We start from the raw sequence: 21,736 nt of genomic DNA on the forward strand, positions 1-21,736 counted from the left end.
TCTGTAGGACCAGCATCTGTGAAGGTGACTGAAATAGTATATTAGAATGTTTCCTATAAAAGGCAGGAAGGAAAATACCTCTGGCATAAGTAGACTGATTTTTTCTTTTCCCCTAAGAAATGCATGTCTCACTTAGTTAAAGAAAGAAACATTCTCCTTTGTAAACATCAGCATTAATGCTTTTTTGAACTTTTCTTACTTCTATGTCACTTCTGTGTACTTGGAATAATCCTTTGCATATATCCCATTTCTCTGTGTCTTTATTGAGAAAATACCAAATTTTGGATATAGGTGAATGAAGAGTTTTGAAGCAGTGGTGCTTTGTATAGGTAAACCTTCGGAAGGTCATACATTCATTTGAAACAGGTCATGCATCTGTCCATATATTTGAATTTTTTCACTTCATGACCTATGGGTTTCAAAACAAATAGTCCTAATAGCACTTTTCATCCATTTTTCACACTGCACTCAGAAACACAGCTTAAACGAAAACAAAGGTGACTCATAGCCAAGGGAGTCTCTTCTTTTGCTAGGTCTGTCCTCTGGAAGCACTTTCTCCCCCTCCCTAAAGAGCTTATGCTTTTACCAGCTAAACTTAAAATGGGTCTCTTCCATGTCCATTTCCTGCATATTTTGTTCTTGCTCCAAAATATTTTTTATCTACCTTTCATGCCAGTATTTTAAAAACCCTACTGTGCCTTAGTGAATATGTTAAATTATAAAATAAAGGAATATTAAATGTGTAAACGGAAAACTCAGCAAGCAACTAAAGAGCCTAATACCCAAATGAAGTAGGTCAAAAGGTTACAAAGGAAAAGAATATGGGTTTCTGAAACAGGCTTAAATATAAACAGCCCCCTGACCTTGGGTTCAGCTACAGAATGAATAGAATGGTTGGACATATTTATTAAGGCAGATGATTTGAAAATTTTAATCCTATGCTAAACTGAAAAACATCCAAGGAAGGCAATCTTTGAATGTCTGCCCTCAAGTCCAAGAGAAGGAACCTCTAGGGATTTTCTGGAGAGAAGAAACTCTATTACAACATTTTCCTGGCCTGAAAGCCTTCTTAGGAGGAAGTGAACGGAGCCTTGCCCTAAGGCCAAATTTCAACAAGAGGTTGAACTGCCAGGACGTCCTACACACCGGACAGAGATAGTGAAGCCAAGACTACCCACATTCCCATGCTTTTAAAAACTGAGGAACCTCAAGGGGGTACTTGGTTTATGTGGAATAATTGGCTTGCCCAAATATATTTCAGAAAGAAAACCTTTTCCATCACCCTCACCTGGGACTGAAAACTGTGGAAAATGGGGGTAGAAGAAGGGCAAAGATTGAATTACTCCTTGGCTAATGCATTAGGACTCTTGGAAAAGAGTGTAATGTTGGGAAGATAATATTGACCAGCAGTTATTGTGCACTTTCAGTATGCCATGTTGTGTAGTTTTAAATGTAGCATCTGCTCTCATCCTCACAAAACTCCTACTAGGCATACGCAATTATTATATTAAATTATTATATTAATTTTTATAGATGGAGAACCTTGAGCCTAGATTGATTACCTAACAGATGAACCAAGAAGCATGCTATGACCATAAAATGAACAGCTATTAAGTGATAAACCCAGGACCAAACCCTTAACTGTCTGACTTAGTGCCTGTCTTCTTGACAACCTGTAGAATTGGATGAATGAGCCACTGCAATAAAGATAATCATGAACTGGGGAAAAAGCTTATTACATATATGATGTGTATGATTCTTTACTAAAAGTAATGAATCTTATGAGTAAAAGATGTCAAAGACTGTTTGGAACCCACCTATAGGTCAGTAAGCGCTTAGAGGAAATAAATTACACTTTTCATATTTATTCATATTGTAAAATTTGTAACCTCTATGAACTAGCCCCACTCTGTTGCCAGTCGTTAGCAATCTATTGATACTAAAACAATGAAAAGTAAAATTTTAAATTAAATGTCTACAATATGTTGTTTCCCATGCTATTGCTATGTATTCATTCACACAGGTTCTCTCTCTCATAGATTAATCTAATGCCCTGCTCAGTGGTTAGCATAAAACATGCATTCAATAAGTATTTCTAAAATAATGAGGTAGGTGGTATTTCCTTCATTTTACAGATGTGACAACTGACTCCCAGAGAAAACTTACCAAAGACCACAGACCTCATGTAGGATTCAAATTTAGTTTTTCTAACTTCAAAAACCATACATTTGGTATAATATCAAAAGCCACAAAATTACAGAAATATTACAGAAATGAATAAAACAAGTGGAAAGGAGATTTCACTTGGGCAGAATCTTAAATAATGAGGAAAACCTTTCATGGAACAAGAATTGATTGTATATGGGGATGTGGAAAAGTTGGAAGGAAGTATTCTTGGCCACTGCTTCCAGATTTGTTTGTATCATATAATATTTTTATAGCATACTATGGGAAGTGAGGAAATAATTGTCAGCTGGAGTGCCCTGGCCACCCATGACTCTGACCAGCTTACTACATGAGCTATGAAATGCATAAGGTGTTTTTTAAATCTTGAGATGTTCAGCTTGGTTTAGGAAATATGGTGGGAGATGATTTTGGAGGAGTAGTTTAGAGTCAGATTATGAAGACTCTTATATGCTATGCTTCCCTGGTAGCTCAGACGGTAAAGCATCTGCCTACAATGCAGGAGACCCGAGTTCGATCCCTGGGTTGGGAAGATCCCCTAGAGAAGGAAATGGCAACCCACTCCAGTATTCTTGCCTGGAAAATCCCATGGACTGAGAATCCTGGTAGGCTACAGTCCATGGGGTCGCAAAGAGTCGGACACAACTGAGTGACTTCACTTCACTTTAGGATTATAAAATTATAATAAATATATTGAAAGCTAAAATAGTGCAATAATGGAAAAAAGGATTTTATCTGATTTTTTCCCTCAATCATTCTGTATATTTAAGCCTACATTTATAGCTTAGGGTTTCTTACTGTGATGCAGTTGATGTTATAAAAAACCTCCCATAGAAATTAACTATGAGAACTGAATAGAATAAAATAAAAGATAAAAGAGTAACTGTTTAAAATTATTCTTGGGACTTCCCTGGTGGTCCAGTGGTTAAGACTCTACACTTCCAATGCAGAGGGCATGAGTTCAATCCCTGATCAGGAAACTAAGATACCACATGCTGTACAGTTCAGCCAGAAAAACTATTCTCCAATAACTAAGGCAACAAGAAAACAAGGAACCAAATTCCTAAAGAGAAAGGATATTCTTTAAAGTGAACACTACATTTGTCTCCACTTTTTCACTTTGGCTGCCAACACATAGCCCTGAAAATAGAAACTAATCACAAATGAGCAGCCTAGAAGTAGCAGCAAGACAACAAATTGGACTTTAGGATTACCAGAAGAGCCATAATTGGAGGGGTGAAAATCAGGAGATCTCTGACAACCTACATGTAATTTCTACTCTAAGCATTTACTGATTTTGATCTATGGAGAACACTGAGATTCTGCTCAGAATTTAAAAATTATAGTGGAGATTTTGAGAATCTAATGGTGCTCGAGAGACAAAAAGCAGTGTCAGACCCCCAAATAAGAATGATCCCATTTACTCAAGTCGTTTTCATCGAAATTCCTGAAAACATTGCATATAAGGAGTAAGAACAAACTAAAAATAGGCTAGTTCTTCCTGGATAAATAGATCTAATGAAAACTGTAATACTTTGAAACTGAAATCTACAAAATCCATTCAGTTCAATCGCTCAGCCATGTCTGACCCTTTGCTACCCCATGGACTACAGCACACCAGGCCTCCCTGTCCATCACCAACTCCTGGAGCTTACTCAAATTCACATCCATCGGGTCGGTGATGCCATCCAACCATCTCATCCTCTGTCATCCCCTTCTCCTCCTGCCTTCAATCTTTCCCAGCATCAAGGTCTTTTCCAATGAGTCAGCTCTTCGCATCAGGTGGCCAAAGTATTGGAGTTTTTAGTGTCAGCATCAGTCCTTCCAATGAATATTCAGGACTGATTTCATTTAGGATGGACTAGTTGGATCTCCTTGCAGTTCAAGGGACTCTCAAGGGTGTTCTCCAACACCACAGTTCAAAAGCATCAATTCTTCAGTGCTCAGCTTTCTTTATAGTCCAACTCTCACATCCATACATGACTACTGGAAAAACCATGACTTTGGCTAGATGGACCTTTGTTGGCAAGGTAATACCTCTGCTTTTTAATATGCTGTCTAGGTTTGTCATAGCTTTTCTTCCAAGGAGCAAGCAAGTGATGGGACCAAAATCTACAAAATAGTGTAAAAGAAATCAAAGTAAACCAAACTAAATGCAGAAAAAGACTATGGTCAAAGCCTGGTGGATTCAGCGTTACCAAGATGCTAGTTCTCTCTAAATTTATCTGCAGTTTCAACATAATTTCAGTTAAAATCCCAACTTTTAAAAAAAATTAACAATTTAAATTTATATAAGTATGCAGAGCACCAGGAATAGTCATGATAATCTTGGAGAACAAGTTTGGAAGATTTATATTACCAGATACCAGTTATTTTATAAAACTACCATGCTGAAAAGTATGTGAAATCTCTGGTACACGAATAGATAATGTAACCAATGAACAGAATAGAGAGTCTAGAAGCAGACCCATTCATATATCCTCATCTGATTTATGACCAAATTGCTGTTAAAATTCATTAAGGAAAGGATAATCTTTGCAGTTAGTAGTATTAGATCAGTTTAATTTTTATGAAAAAGTGGTAACTTATTTCTACCTCATACCTCATATACAGAATTCAGTCACAATAAATTGTAGACCTAAATGAGTTTTTGTTGTTGTTTTATGTTTTGTTTTGCTTTTGTTTGTTGTTTGGTTGCCAAGTCACGTCCAACTCTTTGCAACCCCATGGGCTGTAGCCTGCCGGGTGTCTCTGTCCATTGGATTTCCTAGGCCAGAATCTGGAGTGGGTTGCCGTTTCCTTTTCCAGGGGATCTTCCCAACCCAGAGATCAAACCCACATCTCCTGCATTGCAGGCAGCTTCTTTTATCACTGAGCCACCAGGGAAGCCCATATATAAATGTAAAAGGTAAAAAACATAAGATCCTACAAGATCAAGGAATATCAATATGTTCATTTGGTAGAAAATATTTCCCATAGTCTTCCTAAAAATAATTTTTTAAGTCATAAAAAAGCTATCCAGAAAGAAAAGTACTGATACATTGCACTTTATTAAAATTAAGAGAAATTCTGTTGATCAAAAGCATACCTCTAAATGAGTGAAAAAGACAAGTCACAGAGTTTGAGAAGACATTGGCAATACATATATTTGGTAAAAGGCATGTATCCAGAATTTATTTCTAAATACCTAAAAATACTTAAGAAAAGGGAGTATCTGTGTGTGTGTGCATGCACATGTTCAGTCATGTTCGACTCTCCAACCCCATAGACTGTGGCCCGCCATACTCCACTGTCCGTGGATTTTTCCAGACAACAGTACTGGAATGGGTTGCCATTTCCTACTCCAGAAGAAAAAGGTAGTCAGTTTTATTTTAGTGGCCACAGACATGAATAGGAAATTTTGAACAAGATAATTTCCAGCTGTCCGATAAATGTATCTAAATTTGCTCAAACGTGTTAGTGATCAGAGAAATAAAGATTAAAATCACAATACAACACCAATTTTTGGTGAGCATATGGGTCCCTGAACTCCTGTACACTGTGAGTGGTAATGTAAATTTTTACAACTATTTTGGAAAACTTACAGTATCCACAGAGCTTAGTGTTTGCATACTTTATGACCCAGCAGTTTCACTCCTAGCTGTGTAATCAAGAGAAATGCAAACCACTGTACACCAAAGAGCAGGTTTTGGAATATTTACCACACTGTTAGTCAAAATAGAAACTGGACACAAATCTTCATCAACAATAATTTTTGTATATTTACATGATGGGATAATATACAGAAATAATAAAACTATATGCAGCAACTAGATGACTCTTGCTGATAGATGAGCCAAGATCCAGACGTAAAAGAATACTTGTGTAGTGTAACTCTATTATTTAAAGCAGGAAGACCCACTGGGAAGACCCAGAGGGATGGGATGGGGAGGGAGGCGGGAGGGGGGATCGGGATGGGGAACACATGTAAATCCATGGCTGATTCATGTCAATGTATGGTAAAAACCACTACAATGTTGTAAAGTAATTAGCCTCCAACTAATAAAAACAAATGAAAAAAAAATAATAAAATACACCCATGCTTTGTATTTAAAAAAAAAAAAGCTCAAACTGGCAAAACAAATTTAGTTGATATAAATAAGCATAATGGTTAATATTTAGGGATATTTTAATGGATAGGCTGTTAGGGAGGCTCTTTGGGTTTTCTATATATTGTGTTTTTTTCTTCTTGTTGTTACTGACATAAATAACCTTTGAAAAATATCCACCGAGTGTGCATGTCAAATGTGTGTCCTTTGATGGGTGACTTTTCAGTAAAAATGTAAATGTATCTTTGTGCATAGTGTACAGAAATTGTATACATTTTATTATACATACATTTAAACCATTCCCTTTGGGGTGAGTGTACTGCTATCACCCTAAAGTAAGCTGTATAAACTTGTCTTGTCTTTGGTTTCACCTTCCTATGCACATCTTTCTTTCTCTTCCCTTCCTTGATCCTCACAGGCCATAGAAACCTGAAAAAAAATTCTTTACACTTTTAGGGCTCCTGATTCTGTATATCTAAAATATGAAGTTTATGCTACTTTTCTTCAAACTTTCTTTCATTTTATTAAACCTTTTCTCAAGCTACTGCCACTCTATTCTTCCTTAATATCACTTTCATTACTCCTCCAAACGAAAATTGTGACAACATTGTCAACAATAAATTTTAAAATATCTGCTTGGTTTTGAAGTCAGAAACTGTTCTCTGCCTGTTGACTTTTATGTCCGGTAGCTCTTAAGAGCATCCATCTGTCCTATCTGCTGATCCAGAATCCTCACTGCCCCTGCGATTTCTACATATTCTGTTATGTCTTCTTTCTCTCCCTCTCTCTCTCTCTCCGATCTCTGCTTACTGTTCATGGCCCCAATCAAGGCTTCTTTCTCCAATAAACATCCCTCACTGGTGTGCCTATTTTCAAATCTTTACAGATAGAATGATGTAACCTTATGCTGTTATAATTTGCTTTACCTGTGACCATTTTAGCCTCCCAAGAAGGTATCAGCTCTTTAAGGCGAGGAAATATGAGTCTTCATTCCATATCGTTAATTTGGCATGTGTGGTCTCCTGATGTAAGGCATTTTCCCCGTTTCTGAAATGTGATTGACATATAGCCCTACATAAGTTTAGGGTATATAGCATAATATTTGATTTGACATACATATGTCAAGAAATGATTATCACATTAAGTTTAATGACCATCCATCATCTCACATAGATACAAAAAAAGTCCAAAACAAAATAAATCTTTTTTTCCTTGTAATGAAAACTCATATTCTCTTAACAACTTCAATACATATCACTTTCATACAGAAGTGTTAACTATCATAAAGTTGTACATTTCATCCCTAGTATTTATTTATCTTATAACTGAAGTTTGTGCCTTTTTGACCACCTGTCCCTAACTCCTCTTCCCACTTTCTTTATCTGTGTATGATTCATCTGCTTGAATACTCAGTAAGATCCTAGAGGCCAGATTTCTGATTATGCACTTTATTTCTTCAAAAGATGAGCCTAATGTCCTGCATAAAGAAAATCTTCAATACATACTCATTAATTGCTTTCTCCTGATTCTTTCAAAGAAACAGATAGGCCATTATATTATGGATACACCACAGAATTTTCCTTTATTAAAATCTTCCAATCCACTCACCTTCTGCCTAAAATCCTAACTTTGAATTATTTTTACAGGCTGTATAGGATCTAGGCCTTGCCCTGCTCACAGGCATTTCTGTCTTTGCATCTCTCCTCTTGCTTCTTTTCAGCTTTTATTTTTTTTAGTTTTTATTTCATACTGGAATATAGCTGATTAATAGTTTGAGGTGCACAGCAAAAGGACTCAGTCATATATATATACACATACACATATATATAGAAATATCCACACACATATCCACTCTCCCCCAAACTCTCCGCCCATCCAGGCTGCCACATGACATTAAGCAGAGTTCCCTGTGCTATACAGTAGGTCCTTCCTGGTTATCCACTTCAAATAGAGCAGTGTTTGGGATGGGCATGTACACACTCCTTCTCAGCCTTTAATCTTACTTTTCTCTTGGCCTGGAAATGCTCCTCCCCAGGTCCTTACAGTGCCTGATTTTCACAAATGTTACCTTCTTAGGGAGGTCATAATCTATCTCATCACTCCCTATCAAGTGTTTTCTTTTGTTTTTCTTCATAACTTCACCTGTTCTCACCCCAAATGTAAACTACTCAAGGGGGCAGGGACTTTGAATTTCTTATTTTGGTATATCCCCAAGCCTTGCAATACAATATGGTTAATAAATGTGAGTTGAATAAATATATGAACAAATGAACAAATGAAATAAACACCTACAAATCATGATTGAATCAAAGATTGCAATTCAGAGTGAATTAAAGTGAATCAAATTAAATTCAGAGTGAATTAAAGCAGAAGATCCTGAGGGACAGAATAGTGATCAACCATACAGAAAAAAGGCACAACCTCAGAATATGTGGATATAATTAATAAAAATAGGGGGAATGTGAGTTGTGGACAAGTTTTTCTTACAAAATGATAGGATAAGTGGTAGTGTTTTAAAATTTCTGAATTCAGCCTATATCAAATACTGAGCTACATGGTAAAAAATGAATAAAGTTGACTATTTATGTTTAATTTTATTGTAAAAAGCAGTGCATCTGGGGGCCAAATAACTTTAGAACACATTGTAGACAATAACTCTTTAATTCTTTGACACAGGTGGAGACAGAAATCATTATCCCATTTACCAGATCTTAAAAATTGAGGCAGTAAAAACAAATGTTTGTCTAACATTTCAGCGTTAATTTTAGAGTGTTATGTGGAATTTCAGTTCATAGCTGCATGTTTGTTCCTGTATCTACTACATTTATTATCACATAATCAAAATTATTACAAAACTTATATTGTGAACATACGCTTCAACATAGTTGAGAGAAGCATCGCACTCCACACTCTACAGTGGATTTCTCTTCTGTAATCATCCAATTATGGGTAACCAGAAAGGCCATGAATATAGCACTAGGTCTTAAATGTGGGCATTTCCCCCATCAATTTATTCAAAAAGTGCCATATTCATGGTCAGGGAATTGGTTCAGGTTCAAGAATGGACTGACCATGGAAAGACATTAATCAAGCCCAAATTAGAATCTTAAAGAAAGTATAGTGCCCCACAAAGCAGAGAAAGTGGGTTTGTGGTGGCAAAATTGTAGCACACACCAATTTGATGACTCCTGACAAATCACATAGAAGCAGTTTCTCAAAAAATTATATCAGGGTTTACAAGTAATATTAGTGGTATATGATCATTTTCCCCCTTGTGTGCCACTTCCTATAGATTTATGTCTTTACTTTTAGCTATTTTTTATTCATGGATAACCCAAATTCCGCTCTCCTTCCACTAAGAAAGTTCCAGCCTTAGAGTTGTTAAAGTAAAAACAATTGTTGTTAAAGTGGAAAATAGAAGCAATTTTTATCATTGGCCCACCACAGTTTGGCTCAGTTCTTCAAGTCTCTGCTCTAGTGAGAATGAAGCCAGACCACACACTGAGGCTGGATTACAACGCTTCAAACAGAAGAAAAACACTAATGGAAAAAGTCAAATGGGTTTCCAAATGGGAGGTGGTAGACAGTGCAGAAACGTCCTAGCACAGCTCTTAGGAGGAGTACGCTTTGAATCCAAGGCCCCAACATGCAGTCGTGAGTTTGCATGACCACGCTTCTGTGACTGTAGAGCAGGAAATGTCCATTCAGCTGCAGAGTGTGCTAGAGTCCATCAGCCTCAGTGGGAAAGCCTGTTGAGAGCCTTTCAGGATCGATTGTGAGTTGATCCTGCCATTTATGAAAATAAAAATGAGGGCTGCATGGAATATTTTTTCTTTAAGATTATTTCAGCAAGTGAGTAAATAAATTAGGGAGTGAGTAATTGGAAAGAAAAACTTAGGTTGGTAGTGGCAGAGAAACTTCTGCTCTCTTGGACACGAAGGCTGCTTTCTAAGTCCTAGAATCCACGTAAGTGTTGATAAATCAAATTGTGGGAAGAATAGGAGTGATGATGTATTTTAGGGAAAAATCAGAAAAGGTACTTGATTGCTTCTGGAATATTCTCCATCATTTGTGTCTGGTCTAGGCACTTGTCGTTTTCAACAAGACTCGGCCATATCTGACTTTTTGCGACCCCATGGACTGCAGCAAGCCAGGCTTCCCTGTCCCTCACCATCTCCCAGAACTTGCCTAGGCACTTAGGGTATAGTGGTAAGCAGAAGGGAACATTGTCCCTTCCTTCAGAGAGGTAGGTCTAAATTTAAAACTGGCTATGCAGATACAAAATTAGAATTGCTGTGAATGCTAGAAAAGAGAGATTCACATTAATAAGAGGGTGTATAAAATGTGTGACTTGACTAGGAAATCAGGGAAGACTTTTCTGAAGTTACGAAGGAGTTGACCTATGCTGTGTGCCGATCAGTTTCAGAATCGTGAAGACTTTTATATCCTAAACACAGCCAGGCTGGGAAGGGCTTTCCAACACTGTATCTTGGTTAGACCTGGGAAAGTTAGGGTCATTTGGTGAGACATGTATGCTTTCATGGCTCTTTCACAAATATTATGCAAACTTTTGAAAATCGAGACCAAATTTGACATTTTAGGAGTCCTTTGTGGAAGAGCACAAGAGCTTAGGTGCTGAGGAAGATGCTTTAAACTCACCAGAATAAATAAAAGGGAAAAATAGAGGAAAGAAGCAAAGGAAGAAAATGGACATTTTTAAGAAACTAGGTGCTCTATATAATTATCCTGTTTAGTCTCCCCCATATACTGTGGACATTGAGTGTAACTATCTACATTGTGTAGATGTAGAAACTGAGGCCTCTAAGAGTTAAGTAATTTACTGACTATGACAAATCCAGTTAACAGATATGCTAGAATTTTAACACAGGTTGCTGGTTTCAGACTCATGCTCTTAATTTTTTCATACACAGTGCTTCTTCTCTAAAGAAATCTCACTAGGCCTTATCAGTGGATAAGATGTGTCATTCTAAAATAACCTATGCCATATGTGGTGGGGAGGGAGGTGGGAGGGGGGATCGGGATGGGGAACACATGTAAATCCATGGCTGATTCATGTCAATGTATGGCAAAACCCACTACAATATTGTAAAGTAATTAGCCTCCAACTAATAAAAAATAAATGGGAAAAAAAAAATAACCTCTGCTTCTAATCTAATTTGAATTAAGGGGAATACTCTTGAGAATTCAACGCAATTGCCATTATTCTAGGAGAAAAATTCCAGAGATTTGCCTTAACTCTGAGTCTTTGGTACCATTGTTTCTATCAATCTAGTCATGCCCTGAGCTTTTCCTTGTGAAAATAGATTGTCAGTCCCCTACCTATAGATGTAGGCTCATACCCCAGGCCTGAATACTGTACCTGAAGAACAAGTTTCTTTTCTGTGGCACAGTATGGATCAGTATGGCAGACATTGTGGTTTGGTCCCAGTACTCAAATATAATCCATTCTTCTCTTCCTGACTCTATCACAGAATTTGGAAAAGGTGAACTAATCTTTATCCCAATCTCCTGTGACCTAAAAGTAGTCATGCAACCCTTTTCTGCTCAATGAGATGTTTATTTGCTAAATAGTAATTCTGTGAAAAATGTTGCTTCCTCAGTGAGAAAGAACAGACTATGTTGGCTTATTCCTTTTGCCTATTTGTTCTCTTTCCAATGTGAAATTTGGTTGTAATACCTGGAGATGCAACAACAATTCTGTAACCAAAACGTGATGAGGACATGAGCCAACTTTGAGGGTATTGGGACAGAAAAATGGAGAAAGGTTGGGATTTTGAGTCACTTGGTTGGCTATTGACTATGTTCCCTTGGTTTTGTTATTGGGAAAATTCATGATCGTCTGATTATTTTAGCCACAACTTTAAAAAAATTCTTTTCTGTTACAGCTTATTACAAGCTACTGAATGTAGTTCCCTGTGCTATACAGTAGGATCTTGTTTATCCATTACATATGTAATAACTTGCATTTTAAACCACTGTTATGAAGATATCTTTTGTTTTACTGCCAGAAGCCCTACAGACATATAAAGTCAGAGGTGTGTCATAAAACCAGCTGGCCAGTTGGAAACCTTCCTCAACATTTTTCTGCTTGAATTAGAAGGGTGATACTCTTTTCAGTGTTTTGTCTGAAGGGAGTGGTCATGTTCCCTCTGATTGTAGCCACTCCACAGAAACAGAATGGACCCCCGATAAAACTGAGTTTAGATGTCTAGATTGATGATGCCCTGTAAACCCAGTATGGAAAGTAAGGAAAAAAAGGGATAAATCAGACAAAAGGTGTGCTAGACCTGTACAAGAACTACAAAATTTTACTGGAAGTAATTAAAGAAAACCTAAATAAATGGAGAAACATATATTGAACAGAAATTGGAGAATTCAATCTTTTAATATGCAAATTCTCCCCAAAATAGTTTACAGACTCAAACCAACAACCAAAATCCCAGACAACTATTTTTGTAGTAAATGATAAACTGATTTTAAAAATTATTTAGACTGCATGCTGCAACTACTGAACCCCAAGAACCTAGAGCCTGTGATCCACAACAAGAGAAGCTACTACAATGAGAAGCCTGTGTACTGCAATGAAGAGTGCCCTCTGCTCACTGCAACTAAGGAAAGCCTGCCCTAAGCAGTGAATACTCAATGCAGCCAACAGACGTCTATTGATATATATAGATATATAGGCTCAATATGGGTCATAGAACTAAGTTTGAACTGAAAAATATAAAACTAGAGAAGAAAGCATAGAAGAAAAGCTTTATGACACTGCATCGAGCTATTGTTTCTTAGATATGACACTATTGCAGTGAATGGGTAATAGTATTTCACTGAGATTTTAGTTTTCATTACCTTATTGATAGGGAATGTTAAGTATCTTTTCATGTGCTTAGTTGTCATTTTTGTATCTTTTTCGGTGAAATGTTTGTTCATATTTTTAGCCCATTTATAATGTTTTATTTTGTCTGGAGTTGTATGTCCTTGTATTCTGGATACAAGACATCAGATCATTGTTTTGTAAATATTTTTCTCAGTTTGTGGCTTGCATTTGCATTTAAAAAAATAATTTCCCTTCAAAACTAAAAATGATGAGTTAGTTTTATTTTAGGGATCAACTTTATATATCCTAAGAAACCTTTGCTTCCCACAAGGTCATGATAATTTTCTACTGTTTTCTTCAGAAGTTATAGAGATTTACCTCTCTGTGTGGATATTGAGTTGACTCATCATCTGTTTGCTAAAAACACTGTCCTTCCACTCTTCACTTATCTTGACACATTTGATAAAAATCGATGGTTCATATATATGCATTCGTGGACTCCCTGTTCTGTTTCATTGATTTGTTTGGGTACCCTTAATGCCAATATCACAAGTTTGATTACTGTTTTGTTGTTTAGTCTCTAAGTCGCATCTGACTCTGCCGCAACCCCATGGACTGTAGCCCGCCTGGCTACTCTGTCCACGGGATTTCCCAGGCAAGAATACTGGAGTGGGTAGCCATTTCCTTCTGCAGGGGATCTTCCCAGCCTAGGGATCAAAACTGCATATCCTGCATTAAAGGCACACTCTTTACCACAGTTGTTCAATCACTCAGTCCTGTCCAACTCTTTGTTACTCCAGGCTTCTCTATCCTTCACTATCTTCCTGAGTTCACTCAAACTCATGTCCACTGAGTCGATGATGCCATCCAACCACCTCATCCTCTGTTTTCCCCTTCTCCTACCTTCAATCTTTCCCAGCATCAGGGTCTTTTCCAATGAGTCACTTCTTTGCATCAGGCAGCCAAAATATTGGAACTTCATTCATCACCCTTCCAATGAGGATTCAGGGTTGATTTCCTTTAGGATTGACTAGTCTGATCTCTTTGTGGTCCAAGGGACTCTGAAGAGTCTTCTCCAGCACCACAGTTCAAAAACATCAATTCTTTGGTGTTCAGTTTCTTTAAGAAGATCCAACTCTTATATCCGCACATGACTACTGGAAAAACCATGGCTTTGACTATATGGATCTTTGTTGACAAAGTGATGTCTCTGCTTTTTAATATGCTAACTAGATTTGTCATAGCTTTTCTTCCAAAGAGCAAGCATCTTTTAATTTCATGGTTGCAGTCACCTTCCACAGTGATTTTGGCACCTAAGAAAATAAAGTCTGACACTGTTTCCATTGTTTCCCCATCTATTTCCCATGGAGTGATAAGACCAGATGCCATGATCTTCATTTTCTGAGTGTTGAGTTTTAAGCCAGCTTTTTCATTCTCATCTTTCACTCTCATCAAGAGGCTCTTCAGTTCCTCTTTGCTTTCTGCCCATAAAGGTAGTATCATCTGCATATCTGAGGTTATTCATATTTCTCCCCACAGTCTTGATTCCAGCTTGTGCTTCATGTAGCCTGGCATTTCACATGATGTACTCTGCATATAAGTTAAATGAGCAGGGTGACAATAATACAGCCTTGACATACTCCTTTCCCAATTTGGAACCAGTCTGTTGTTCTATGTCCAGTTCTAACTGTTGCTTCTTGACCTGCATACATGTTTCTCAGGAGGCAGTTAAGGTGGTTTGGTATTCTCATCTCTTGAAGAATTTTCCAGTTTGTTGTGATCCACACAGTCAATGGCTTTAGCATAGTCAATGAAGCAGAAGTAGATGTTTTTCTGGAATTCTCTTGCTTTTCTAAGATCCAATGGATATTGGCAATTTGATCTCTGGTTCTTCTGCTTTTTCTAAATCCAGCTTTACATCCAAAAGTTCTCAGTTCACGTACTGTTGAAGCCTAGCTGGAAGGATTTTGAGCATGACCTTGCTAGCATGTGAAATGAGTGCAATTGTGTGGTAGTCTGAACATTCTTTGGCGTTGCCCTTCTTTTTTTAGTTGGAATGAAAACTGACCCTTCCCAGTCCTGTGGCCACTGCTAAGTTTTCCAAATTTGCTGGCATATTGAGTAACAGCATCATCTTTTAGGATTTGAAATAGTTCAACTGAAATTCCATCACCTCCACTAGTTTTTTTTTGTAGTAATGCTTCCTGAGGCCCACTTGACTCCACACTCCAGGATGTCTGGCTCTAGGTGAGTGACAATACCATCATGTTTATTGTTGTCATTAAGATCTTTTTTTATACAGTTCTGTGTATTCTACCCACCTCTTCTTAATCTCTTCTGCTTCTGTTAGGTGCTTGCTGTTTCCGTCCTTTATTGTGTCTGTCTTTGCATGAAATGTTCCCTTGGAATATCTAATTTTCTTGAAGAGATCACTTTCCCATTCTGTTGTTTTTCTCTATATCTTTGCATTTTTCACTTAAGAAGGCTTTCGTATCTCTCCTTGCTATTCTCTGGAACTCTACTTTTAATTGGGTTTATCTTTCCCTTTCTCCTTTATCTTTCGCATCTCTTCTTTTCTCAGCTGTTTGTAAAGCCTCTCCAGACAATGACTTTGCTTATTGCATTTCTTTTTCTTGGGGATAGTTTTGGTCACTGCCTCCTGTACAATGTTATGAACCTCTGTTCATAATTCTTCAGGCATTCTGTCTACCAGATCTAATCCCTTGAATCTATTCATCACCTCCACTGTATAATCCTAAGGGATTTGATTTAGGTCATATCTGCATGACCTAGTGGTTTTCCCTACTTTCTTTACCACAGAGCCAAGCGTTATTAAATTCTTGAATTCTGGTGTGATAACTTTGGTTTTTACACCAGCTGAATTGATTAACATATTCTTTGTCCTTTGATTTCCATGTAACTTTTAGTTCAGCTATACATTTCTAAAGAAAACACTGTCCTTTTGTACAACTTTCTTTTCTTTCTTACTCTGATTCACAAATTCCAGCCACCTTGGTTTCTCCAGACTCTGATGTCTGTCTTTTAAAATCTGCAGTCCACAAGGCCACCAGACTCCTTTTGGGCTCATCCTTCCTACCCTGAGGCCTGGAAATTGCTTCCAGGAAGTACACTGGAGCGTTTACAGGACTGACCTTGTTTGTTTCCTTTCTCTCAGGAGTCCCAGGTCTCTGCTGTCTGTTGTTCAATGTCTGGAAACATTTGTTACAAATATTTTGCCCAGTTTTCTGTTTACATTGAGAAGGCACTGCCTGCAGCAGTTAATCCTTCATGGGCAGAAGCAGAATTCCTGTCAGTCATTTTATTTTACCCCTTCCAGCGGATGTGTAATTTACCTTGCTGTGACTTTAAGAGCTCATGATATTGAGCAAATTGTCACGTGCTGATTGTTCTTTCATATATCTTCATTTATAAACAGTTTTTCAAATATTTTGTTCATTTGTCTTGTTAAGTAGTAGGATTTTTTTATACATTCAAGATGCTCTTGTCATAAATATGTATTGTAAGTATTTTCTCCAGGTCTTTGTCATTCTTAATCATGCCTTTTGAAGGGCAGAAGTTTTTACTTTCAATAAAGTCCAATTATTGATTTTCTTCTTTTATGATTCATACTTTTCCAGTATCAAGAAACCCTTCGCCTACCCCAAGGTAACAAACAGTTTCTCCTATCTTATTTTTCTATAAGCTTTATAGTTTTAACTAGAATGGTTACATCTATAATCCACTTAAAATTAATTGTGCAAATATAATGTAAGAATTGAGGTATATGTTTTTTTCAAATGGATATCTAGTTGTATCAGCATCATGTGTTGGAAAGAAAATCTTCCCTTATTATTACTTTATTTGTTAACATTAATTAAGCACATATGTAAGTTTATTCATTTGGGGGCAGCCCATTATTTTTCTTCCTTGATTTATATATTTATTATACTTGAAGTTAGGTAGTATAAGTCCTTCGACTTTGTTCTTTTTCAAAATTATTTTGGTTTGAAAAAAAGAACAGAATTTCACAAGAGCAAACTTGAAATCATTCATGTCCAATAACCAAGAAGGAAAAAATTGAGAAAAAATTAAGTAATTACAACATTGAATTTTAAACCATAAAATAAATATTTATGTCCCCATACTAACATAAGTAAAAATTTTATTTATGTGTATGGGGAAAAGAAAGTTCTTCCATTTGGATTTTCAAGTAAACACAGAAAGAATGAGGGAAAATTCTGTAAGATTTTGCTATAAGTGAGTATTGAATTGTGTCATCTTTTAAGGTGATTTTTTTAGTTTGTGAACATACTGAATTAAGTGGTTGATCATTAATGTTAAAAAAACAATATACTGATATAATAAATATTATGTATTGTTGTTGTTGTTTAGTCGCTAAATCATGTCAGACTGTTTCCAACCCCATGAACTGCAGTTCTCCATGCTTCCCTGTCCTTCACGATTTCCTGGAGTCTGCTCTGACTTACGTACACTGAGTCGATAGTGCTGTCCAACCATCTCATTGTCTGTTCCCCCTCTTCTCCCCCTGGCTTCAGTCTTCCTGAACATCAGAGTCTTATCCAATAAGTTGGCTCTTCACATCAGGTGGCCAAAGTACTGGAGCTTCAGCATCAATCCTTCCAATTAATATTCAGGGTTGATTTCCTTTAGGATCAACTAGTATGATTCTCCTTGCAGTCTAAGGGACTCTCAAAAGGGGCTTATTAGCACCACAATTTGAAAGCAGCAATTCTTTGCTGCTTAGCCTTCTTCATGGTCCAACTCTCACATCCATACGTGACTACTGGAAAACCATAGTTTGACTATACAAACCCTGGTCAAAAAAGTGATGCCTCTGCTTTTTAATACACTATCTGGGTTTGTCATAGTTTTTCTTCCAAGGAGCAGGTGTCTTTGAATTTCATGGATAGTCACCATCTGCAGTGATTTTGGAGCCCGAGAAAATAAAATCTGTCATTGTTTCTACTTTTCCCCATCTGTTTGGGGAAGTGATGGGACTGGATGCCATGACAGCTTTTTTACTCTCCTCTTTCACTCTGATCAAAAGACTCTTGAGTTCCTCTTCACTTTCTGCCATTAGGTTAGTATCATCTGCATATCTGATTTCTCCCTTGATTCCAGCTTGATTCCAGCCTGTGATTCATCCAGCCCAGCATTTCCATGATGTACTCTGCATATAAGTTAAATAAGCAGGGTGACAACATACAGCCTTGTTGTACTCCTTCCCCAATTTTGAGCCAGTCTGCTGTTCCATGTCGGGATCTAACTATTGCTTAGCCTGCATAACAGGTTTCTCAGGAGGCAGATAAGGTGGTCTGGCATTCCCATCTCTTGAGGATTTTTCCACAGTTTGTTGTAATGCACAGAGTCAAAGCCTTTAGCATAGTCAATGAAGCAGAAGTAGCTGTTTTTCTGGAATTCCCTTGAAACATAAATAAATCTATAAGAGCAATATATTTTATAAACATGTATATATTATAGTATTATATATATATTAAGTTATAACATATTAATAGTATAAAATATATTGATACCTTATAAGTATATTTATGTTTTAATACTAATAGAAATAGCAATAATTATATTAATAATCATACACTGTAATATAGGTACTTGATGTAATGACTTTATAATAATTTTTCCTATTCATCATGATAGATCAAAATATAATTTTTCTGATATTAATATATCTATTCCCACTTTCTGTTGTTTAGAGTTTAAATGTTATATCTCATTCCATTCTTATCCTCTTAAAAAACTTCTAAGTAGATTTCCTCTAAACAGCATATAGTCATATTTTGCTTTTTATGTACAATCTGACATCTTATTCTTTTAATTGAATTGTTTAGTCTATTGATATTTAATATAATTATCAATATTTTTTAGTATAAACTTAGCATATTTTTAATAGTGTTCAACATGATACATTCACTTTGTGGTTTTTTCCCCTAAATTAACAATATTTTTCCATGTTCTATTTCCATTATTGTCTCATTATATAAAGCGTATTTAAAATTTTTTTACCTTGTATTATGGTTTCATCTATATGAATTTAGCATCTCCAAATTTATGTACATATAAAAATCTTACTATGATATACTTCGATTTCTCCCTCCATTTATTTTTCAGTTATTTTCATACATTTTTCCTACATGTGCTACAATTCATTGTTATTAAATTTTATTTAAAGAGTTAATTATCATTTTAAGAAATTAGTGTATTTTATATCAAAACCAGGTAGTTACAATTTCTAATTTTCTTACTCTTATTTGTAGATACAGTACTCATGCTTTATTTCCTCTTGCCAAAAGAACCTTCTTTAGTATATGGTATAGTACAGGTCTTCTGGCAACAGCTTATCTCTCTTTCATCCTTTGTTTTTCTTTACTTTCAGATGTTTTTATTGTGTTTACATTTTTTCAGTACTTTATTAACATGATCTCATTGTTTATTTTCTTATATTTCTTAAGAGTAATATGTAGTCATTTTATTCCCTTGTATATATGTGCATTTTTACTCTCTCCTTTTGAAAATTTTCCCTTTGTTGTTAGTTTTTTATTTGATTATGATATACTTTGATATTTGTGATAGGCAGAATAATGGCACTCCAAAGATAAACACATTATAATACCCAGAATCTGTGAATATGTTACCTTTTGTGGCAAAGGAAAATTAAGGTAGCCAGTGGAATTAAAGTTTCAAATCAGTTGACCTTAAACTAGAGTAATTATCACGGATTATCTGGAAAGATTCAGTGTATTCACAGGGGTTCTTTAAAGTTTAAGAGAGACTAGAGAATTAAGGGAAGATGTGATTATAAAAGAAATTTATAGGAAGATACTTACTGTGTTAATATGCCTGAAAACAAGGAGCTGTGAGTCAAGAAATATGAGTTGCCTCTCAAAGATGGAAAGGGCAACAAAAAAGTTCTCCTGTAGAGTTTTCAGAAAGAAACTCAGCCTGCTGACACCTTAATTTTAACCATGTTAAGTGTGTGTTAGATTTTTGATATACATAATTTTAAGATAATAAATTTGTATTGTTTTGAACCACTAAGTTTGTGATAATTTGTAAAAGCAACAGTAGAAAAATGTAAAAGTATAGCTTTGTGTGTGTCTATCTTATTTATGGTTTGTTTATCTTCATGTGTCAGTGGAGGGTTTTTTTTCTTTTTTCTTTCATCAGTCTTGGAAAATGGTAGTTATTTCTTTCAATCTTTCTTACAGTTCTCACTTCTGGGACTCAAATAACACTGATACTACCTCATAAATCCCTGAGTGTTCTATATCTCTTTCCTATCTGGATATAACAGTATTTTTTTTTTTTTTTTGTACTTTCAATTGTTGTATCTGCTGATTTAGCCATCTTTTCTTCTGTGGTGTCTAATCTTCTGGTAATCTCATCCAGGAACATTTTTAACTCATGCATTGTATTTTTTTTAGTAGTTTTTAGTTTCTTTTGTGTAGCTTATATTTATTTTCTCAAATGTTTATGCTTCTGCTGCTAAGTCGCTTCAGTCGTGTCTGACTCTGTGCGACCCCATAGACGGCAGCCCACCAGGCTCCCCCATCCCTGGGATTCTCCAGGCAAGAACACTGGAGTGGGGTGCCATTGCCTTCTCTGTCATATGTTTATAGTTTCCTTTAAATACTTGAAGATATTTCTGATAATCCTTTTAAGATCATTATCTGTTATTTCATCTTTTCTGTTATTTTGGAGTTGTTTCTTACTGGTTATGGGTAATAAGTTCCTATTTCTTCACCTGTCTGTCTCCTCATTTTTACTGGATGTTAGGCACTTCTCAGTTTTATACTGTTGAGTATATAGGTCTTCAGAAATTCTTTTGAAACTGGTAGACTCTGGTCAGGCTTCCCTGATGGCTCAATGGTAAAGAATCTGCCTGCCGATGCAGGAGACACAGGTTTGAGCCCTTAGTTAGGAAGATCCCCTGGAGAAGGAAATGGCAACCCACTCCAGTATTCTTGCCTGGGAAATCCCATGGACAAAGGAACCTGGTAAGCTACAGTGTGTACGAGGTCACAAAAGAAACACACAAAACTCTGGTCTGGCATATAGTCTTACTTCTTTTGCGGCTTGCTTTTAAGTTTTATTAGTGCAAGTTTAGAGTAGTTGTACTCTAGGGATGTTTAAAAGTCCTGCAAATATGTTCTTCTGCTGTCTTCAGATTGTCTTGAGTATTCAATATAATCTTTCAATTCTGGCTGGCCAAAACTCAAGTCTCCTAGCCTTGTGCAAGCTCAAAATACTTTTTATTTTATTGTCTCAGCTCTCTTTCTTCCTAGACTAGTGGAGATTTTTCCTATGTGCATGGACCTTAGAATTCAGCAACAGAATCAAGAATATTCTGTGCAGATTTCTGGGACGTTTTCTTTGTATAGTTCCCTCTTTCTTAAACTCTAGGCTTCCCTGGTGGCACAGATGGTAAAGAATCTGCCTGCAATGTGGGAGACTTGGGTTTGATTCCTGGGTTGGGAAGATCCCCTGGAGAAGGGAACGGCTACCCACTCCAGTGTTCTGGCCTGGAGAATTCCATGGGCAGAGGAGCCTAGCAGGCTACACAGTCCATGGGGTCACAAAGAGTAGG

The sequence above is a fragment of the Dama dama genome, chromosome 18 (assembly GCF_033118175.1).
Source record: "Dama dama isolate Ldn47 chromosome 18, ASM3311817v1, whole genome shotgun sequence".
NCBI classification, from domain to species: domain Eukaryota; kingdom Metazoa; phylum Chordata; class Mammalia; order Artiodactyla; family Cervidae; genus Dama; species Dama dama.